This window comes from Odontomachus brunneus, unplaced genomic scaffold (assembly GCF_010583005.1).
Source record: "Odontomachus brunneus isolate Ranch 3 - 2012 unplaced genomic scaffold, Obru_v1 Obru_scaffold_203, whole genome shotgun sequence".
Taxonomy (NCBI): Eukaryota; Metazoa; Arthropoda; class Insecta; order Hymenoptera; family Formicidae; genus Odontomachus; species Odontomachus brunneus.
Genome location: NW_022639653.1, coordinates 204,847 through 212,448, shown reverse-complemented (window position 1 = coordinate 212,448; position 7,602 = coordinate 204,847). Strand labels below are relative to the sequence as shown.

The 7,602-nt window shown below is 45.5% G+C and overlaps 1 protein-coding gene across 3 annotated transcripts in view; it reads left to right on the top strand.

The window, feature by feature from the left end:
• The window catches only part of LOC116852154 (acetylcholinesterase-like), a 59,883-nt gene that overhangs the window by 30,075 nt on the left and 22,206 nt on the right, over positions 1-7,602 (top strand). For 2 of the 3 annotated variants that reach the window (XM_032832215.1, XM_032832217.1), the window contains exon 2: positions 7,191-7,346. The gene's annotated coding sequence lies outside the window, so the exon portion shown is untranslated. Of the gene's footprint in view, positions 1-2,843; positions 3,183-7,190; positions 7,347-7,602 lie in introns of those variants that run through there. The other variant, XM_032832218.1, reaches the window with a different exon arrangement.

The following is a 7,602-nucleotide window of genomic DNA, read 5'->3' as shown; positions in this document are numbered from 1 at the left end:
AGAGAAAAAAATAGTTGGAATAACTATAATCTCACTATATTTTATAATTCGTTTTGGCCTCAAACATATATTTATAATTCATCTAAACATAAAAATATAGCAGAATTAAAACAGATTTATAGTCACCATCTTATTACTCTATGTATATAGTAAAGTACGCTTTGGGAATATAGTTACATGTACCTATATTTTCCAAATATTTCAAATGTATTGACTATATAAAATAGTTAATTTCTCTTACCATTCAATATTTGCAAACTTATCTTATTTTTTATTTCAAATGATTATAATTCTTGGTAAAAGTTTTATATGGGTCAGTTATACTATGCTTATATTGTAAATATTACAAACATTATGCTGAAATTTACTATAAAAATAATATTCATAACTATAATTTTTTTACTATGCCATTATAGTTCCAAGTATCATATATTTTTCCCTCAGTGCATATTATGTGTTACTTTTTAACACATTTGTTTTGCGTTAAATTTACACATAAATAAGAATGGATGATTTGGGACACATAAAATGTGTTAAATTTAACACATCATTTAACACATTTTTATAGTGTATATAATCATTTGTAAAGTGAGAAAGGGCTTTTTTTGTTTAATGTGACCTAACGTGTAAGCATACATAATACACACATTCGGGCGAGATCATTCACTAATCTTCTTTAATTGATATCTCGAGATTTATTGCAAATATCGCAAAACGATATGGGACTTTTATGTTCACCTCAATCCGTTTTACGTTTCTGCAAAAATTGCGGAGGAGAGTCCGGGACACTCTGTAGATATATATCTTCTCTGTAAACGTGAGTAAACAACAGTCACACGCGGAACCTTTCGCAGATAAACGCTTAAAGCACCCTCGCAGTTGCGAAGTCACGTTCGAGCGTTGATGAAATCAGCACTTAAATAGCGGCCGCGCCTCGAGAGAGTGCAGCCGAGGCCCTGAACGTGATTTCTCCGGCCGATAAACTGGCGAAACAGCGAACTCCACGCTACAATAATTACTCCGCCGGATTTACCGATCGCATCTCGCGTCTTATCGATTGATTGAATCGTCTCCTCGGCCCGCCCCTCTTCCCTTGCCCGTGCGAAAATTATGTTAATTGCATTGATCACAGAATTTTAAAGGAAAAAGAGAAAGAATTACGTGACGGGAGAAGATTTCCTCGCGGCAAAATCGTCCGATGGAATGATAGCGGAATCGTTGAATCGCCCCGACGTTAGAACGCGCCCGCTGAATCAGGGAGTTTCTTTCGTGAGTCCGCGTTTTTCGTTTTTAATAAATCGCGGATTACCAGTCTGAGGGAGACCCAGCCCGGGGGAGGAAAGAAGCGCGCCTCGAGTCCGTATTTCGGAGGGATGAGAGTTGCACGTGCGCATAAAACGCGCGATTTACATTTTATGAAAATGCGGATTCTGTGCGGATCTCGGCTTTTCATTAAAACGCAAAATCTGCGCTTCGGGAAGGCACAGCGGGATACCGGCGGCGCGGTCCCACCCCCGCGAGACCCACCCTCGTCTCGATGTTTAAAACGGCCGCGCGGTATACATACTCCCGACATACACATCGGCCCGTTGCGGAAGCAACCGGTGCGAGGGCGAACGAAAGCAAGAGGGACGAAGTTTCGGCCGGCGAACGATTTTTCTTTGCCGGCGCGCTGCATTGCGGCTGCGACGCGACGCGACGCGACGCGACGCGATGCGATGCGATGCGACGCATGCCGTCCGTGCGCTCGTATCGAAAATGCGGTACCATCCGCGCGTAATCGAGCCCGCCGGTGTGCGGCTATCGGGCGCATGGGGAAAATAAATACTCTCCTGTAGCGACCGATAGTGAGGGAGAGGGTGAAAGAGAGAGAGAGAGAGGGGTGGCAAGATGGAGAAAGAGAGACAGAGAGGAGAAATAAATGAGACCTACGAGGTCGCGCGCAACCCTCGTCGAGCTTGATACCGGGCTCGATTCCGGTCGCGAAGACCGATAGGAGGAAAAGAAAGAAAGAAAAGAGAGAGAAAAAGGGGGAGGGAAAAAAGGAAGAAAAAGTGGGAGTCTCGCGCGCGCACCCCCAGGTGCGGTGAAGGGAACGGGGGTGGAAACTCCAGCGGCGAAACGAGACCGCGAGCGAGAGAAAATAGGACTCGGTGTCTGGTGCGGTGCCTGGTACTCTCTCTCTCTCTCTCTTTCTCTCTCAACCCCTATTTGCCGTCCCGCTATCTTATCGCGCATGCCGCACACACGAACGGCCGAATTTCCGATTGCCGACGAGAGTCGGTCGGTTGGTCGGCTTGGAAGTGAAGTCGGCCCGCCAAATATCAAATAGCGTTCTCTGTCGTCTCCCCCTGCCTCTCTCGCCGCGCCGACGATCTTCTCTCTTTCTCTCGCGGCGGAATTATTTATGGAGCAAGCCCGGACGGCCGGGTAATAACTCCGGCTCGCGGGACGGGGGGTAGGGGAGGGAGGAGGGGGGGGATCGTCTCGCGCGGTGAGGAACGTCGAGGCGCGCGAACGAGAAATCAGTTTCCGTGGGACACACGGACTCCTCGTGCACGTCGCCACGCGATATATACTTCATTTTCCATGCGAGCCTGGCGCACCGCCCGAACGCCGTGGCCGCTTATTATCGTTAATATATACGGAATCCTCAGCTCTCCCCGCGTCGCGCTATGCAGAGAGAGAGGGCGAAAGAGGCGGAAAGAGAGAGAGAGAGGGAGGGAGGGAGGGAGGAAATAACGAGCGGAAGCGCGAGCAAGAAGGAGAGGGTGAGAGAGGATGGTCGGCGAAGGGTGGTCGGGGGTGAGACAGGCGAGACCTTTTGCTTTTAACGACTTCTCCGTACGAAAAGAAAGGGAAAAAAGAGGAGAAGAAGAGGGAAAAAAACACAGGCTTCGGACGCGCGCGCGAGTCCGTAGATTAGGTCAATATTTGGCTCGCTACGGGTAACTGGGTCAAGGATCGCCGCCACTGAATGCGTCTATCGTTCCGATACGTGTTATCGATGATATCTCTCGCGCGCGCGCCTCCCCTCCCCCATCTCTTCGCCGCGCGTCGTTACCTGTTCCCGCTCTTTCTCGTTCTGCGTTTTGCCAGTTTTTCGCATTCACCACGATGTCAAGGGGATAGTATATACCGCGTCGCCAAAGAGGAGAAGATCGACTGTTTATTGCGTCACGGTGTGCATATTAAAATGACAAGTAGCATTGTTAGTGATTCGCGGTTGATATCTTGTAAACAAAATGGCGGGACGGACCAAGCGACGTTGACTCGCGCAATGGTGTCTCCCGAACGCACGCGTGAGATCGAAAATTTCGGAAAGGCTTTTATGGAATAGGAACGTTGTTTAAAAAACGCTAGGGATTTTCAAATGAAAATACAAATTTAAAAAATGACAAGTTCGAGCAAAAATATTAGTTTGTTAAGTGTATTTTGTTTAGATACATTTCGAAAGTTAATGAAGTTAAAGAAAAACAAACAGGTACTATACATGATAGATGATTGTTTTACGATCTCTGCGTAAATGTCAATTAAAATCGGTGAAAAGTTCCTCGAGTTATCATCGACGCAAGTCAACGCTGTTGAGTCCACGGCGCCATTTTGTTTCAACAAGACCCGTAAATTAATGAACTAACAATGCTATTTTTCACTTCCATGTATACACCATAATAATAAAACGTAAATTTCTTCTTCTTTTCAGCTTTCCCTCAAAATGTCCTCAAAGAGAGCATTCATTTGACGCTTTCTAGCGTGGCATACTCCCTTAAGGTGTCTCAACCTCTTCCCCCTTGGTCGCTCTCTCTCTCTCTCTCTCTCTTTTTCTTTCTTTCTTTCTCTCTCTCTCTCTCTATATATATATATATATATATATATATTTCTCTCTCCATCTTTCTCTCTCGTCCCTCTCTTTCTGGCCTTAACCGAAGCCTGAAAATACGCGGTAAGAGCGCGGCAGGGCTGACCTAGAGATGTCACTGGGTTAGCGTGTCCATGGGCCATCCATAACCCCGATGATACCGGCGATACACGCTCGCTTTTACCCTGTCATAGAGACTGGCGGACTGCGAGTCCGACTGACCTGCCTGCTTTGCACTCGTGGATGTTCGCCAACGACCTGACGGCGCAAGACTGCTAATGGACGAGCGACCAGCGTTCGTTGTCGCACGAAAAGAACGACGACGACGACGACGACGATAACAATGACGATGACGTAGCTAAACGACATAAATCGGGGAAAAAAAGCGGACGGTTGAAGACGCAAACAATGCCGCGGTTTTGACTAATTCCGGGGCGACGGCAATAGAAGATTCCGCGCCGTCGGCAGAAAAATGCTGCTCGCTATTCTCGTAGAAATTTCTCCGGAGGTAGATGCCGTCAGGTCCTCTACAGGATGTTCCAAAACCGCCGAATCGTGTCCCTGCGACGACGTGCCGCGGTTGATTTGGGAATGACGTTCCTTTTCTTTTCTTTCAACGACAATCTCTCTCTCTCTCTCTCTCTCTCTCTCTCTCGCGCGCGCGCGTCTCCCTAAATATTCTCACCATTGTGCAACCTTTTGTGACCGAATCTCACGTTAGAATTTCACTCGGGGTTTGGCTCAGCGAGATCCGCGATCCTTTCTCGACACCGAGGAACTTAGATCGTCTTAACTTCGTCGAATATCCCGCGCCTATAACCGTCGATTATTCGATAGCCGGAGGCATTTTCGCCGCGTTTCGGGACGAAAGAGTCGAACGCCGCGGGTCTTGGCCGCAGAGAGGTTTGAGAGAGAGGAGGAGGCACCCGGCGGCTTTGGGCAGTCCTGTACGGGGCGAATAAGCCGATGCATATTTCCCCGAGTCGGTGCATCTTTCACCCCCGCGCGCGCGCGGGGCGTAATTTCCTAAATGTCCGCGCCGCGAAATTCAGCCCCGCTCTGCAGTGCAGCCAGTGACGCCCTGACCTTTCGTTTCTCGGTCAACGTTCGTCCGTGTGTGTCCGTGCGTGCGTGTGCCAACGAAAATTCGCAGACAAGTTCCGTGAGCGCGCTCGCGACGGCTGGCTGCCACGGTATCAACCCCTTCGAACGCGCCGTCTACGCGCCCTCCACCCCCGCTGTCGTCGAGTGTCGTAAAGAGCTCGGGTTCAATTTTCGCGCAGCGAACTTTGCCGAGAGTAATTTCGCCAAAGTATTGTATATCGCCGGAGATACGTATCTATCGCTTTATCCACGGCGACATGGAAGTTGAGGAAAGGTCTTTCTCTCTTATTGTCTCTCCCTCTCCCAGCCACTCTCTGGTGCCTTTCATCCGCTCATATGCGAATTCCATGTCGCCCAGCGACAAATACAGGCAACTGGAATTTCTAATAAGCGCGCACGCCCCACTTTCGGCATTCGCGCGAAGAGCGCGCGACACACGCGGAATTCACGGATAATGAATTTAGGTGGTTCGCAGGCTAAATGAAAGCGCGATCCCTCTTTCTCTCTTTCTCTCTCTCTCTCTGTCTCTATCTTTACCTCTCTTCCCGGACGATATATCGTCGCTATAGATGAAACCGGCTTTGATAACTGTCCCCCGGAAGAGGAGGACAGTTTCGATTATAAACAAACAACAACCAAAAAAATGTAAACCAAAAGTGCCAATGGCTGAACGCGTAATTAATTCTGGACATTTCTATTGTTTTGATCTTTAAATACGAATATTGGAACTTTCAACACATACTGGATATATACTGGATATATACAGTGTGTCCCATAAGTTCGGCAACGGCAAGAAAACTCGGCGGGGGAGCATTTTAGAGAAAAATGTTTCGAATAAAAGTTGTAAGGCTTAAAAAGTCGCATTTAATAACAGTAGTTATTTGACCTAAGATGACGTCGCCAAGGTCAGGATAAGGTCTTTGCTTTTTTAGGTAGAACTTTGCTTTTAGATAGAACTTTGCTTTTTTAGATAGAAATACATATTTTTTATTACGGCATTTTATTCTACGTGAAAAAGCAAACAACTTTTGTTTGAAAAAATTTTTTATACGACCTCTATTTTCTAAGATATTTACGTAAATATCTACAAAATTATTGGTTTCAATAATTTTTTACTTGAATTCTATTAACTTTACCGAAAAATATTAAGAGATAAAAATTGCTTATTTTGTTTTCAAAGAGCTCTGAGAATTTTTTCAGAATTTTGTGTTAACTTTTTAGTACTTCAAGAAAATGCAAGAAAATGCAGTACTAAAAAATTAATATAAAATTCTGAAAAAATTCTCAGAGCTCTATGAGAACAAAATAAATAATTTTTATCTCTTGATATTTTTCGGTAAAGTTGATAGAATTCAAGTAAAAAATTATTGAAACCAATAATTTTGTAGATATTTACGTAAATATCTTAGAAAATAGAGATCGTATAAAAAATTTTTTCAAACAAAAGTTTGCTTTTTCACGTAGAATAAAGTGCCGTAATAAAGAATATGTATTTCTATCTACAAAAGCAAAGTTGACCTTGTCCCGACCTTGGCGACGTCATCTTAGGTCAAATAACTACTGTCATTAAATGCGACTTTTTAAGCCTTACAACTTTTATTCGAAACATTTTTCTCTAAAATGCTCCCCCGCCGAGTTTTCTTGCCGTTACCGAACTTATGGGACACACTGTATATGTATTCTATGCGGAAAGTTTAAATGTGTTTACGTATTTAGTGATTGAGGCAATAATATTGCCCAGAATTGGGTACACTAAGAGAAAAAGATATTCAAAAAATAATAAATATTTCTTTGTCAAATACTAATATATAACATGCTTACTTAAATCTAAATTCTCTTATTTAAATAGAACAAACAGTTGCTGTCGTAAAAGTTTTTCTTAAAGTTCTAAGTTCTAAGTTTTTCTTAAAGTCCTAAATGTATATTTTCTTAAAAAAAAAAAAAAAAACAAACATAAAGCAGAGGGACACTTAGCGGGGCTTTGAAGCACCCTTCCGATTAAGTCGGATAAATCTCGATCAACGCTGCGTAATCCTGCATGATCCACGAAAATGGTAATCGCGTAATCGCGATGACGCAGAACGGCTCTTCCCGTGCACGTCGGGCGAACGAGAGGAAGAGGGGAAAAAGCAAATACACGAGTCGTGGAGTCCGACCGCGACGGGATTATGCGCGCTCGTCCGTAAACATCGATGATAAACACCCCCTGTGAATCGTACTGTTACAGAGACGCACGATGATCCACGAACGAAGGATGTAGAACGAGAGTAGAGAGCAAGGAGAGCGGATCTGCCAGTGTCGCGGATTCGGACGAGGACATCGTCGTGTCTGAAGTCTAATCGCCTCGAGCTGCGTCGGACACCTTCCTCGCGCCTTTCTCGCTGTAAGTATCGAATATAAATGCTGTGCTATCCTCTGGTGAGCGGCAAGAGGACAGCGAGGATGAAGAGAGAGAGAGAGAGGGGGGGTGGGCGGGGGGGAAGGGGAAGACAGGTCGAATAGCGACGCGTAATAACGCGACTTAATTGATTATAAAAAATTCATGATCATCTATATTCGGGTGATAAAGTATCACCGCGGCAGAGACGAGAAGAGAAATCGTCGGAGAGTCACGCGGGGGAGGGGCGGGGATGGTGGGG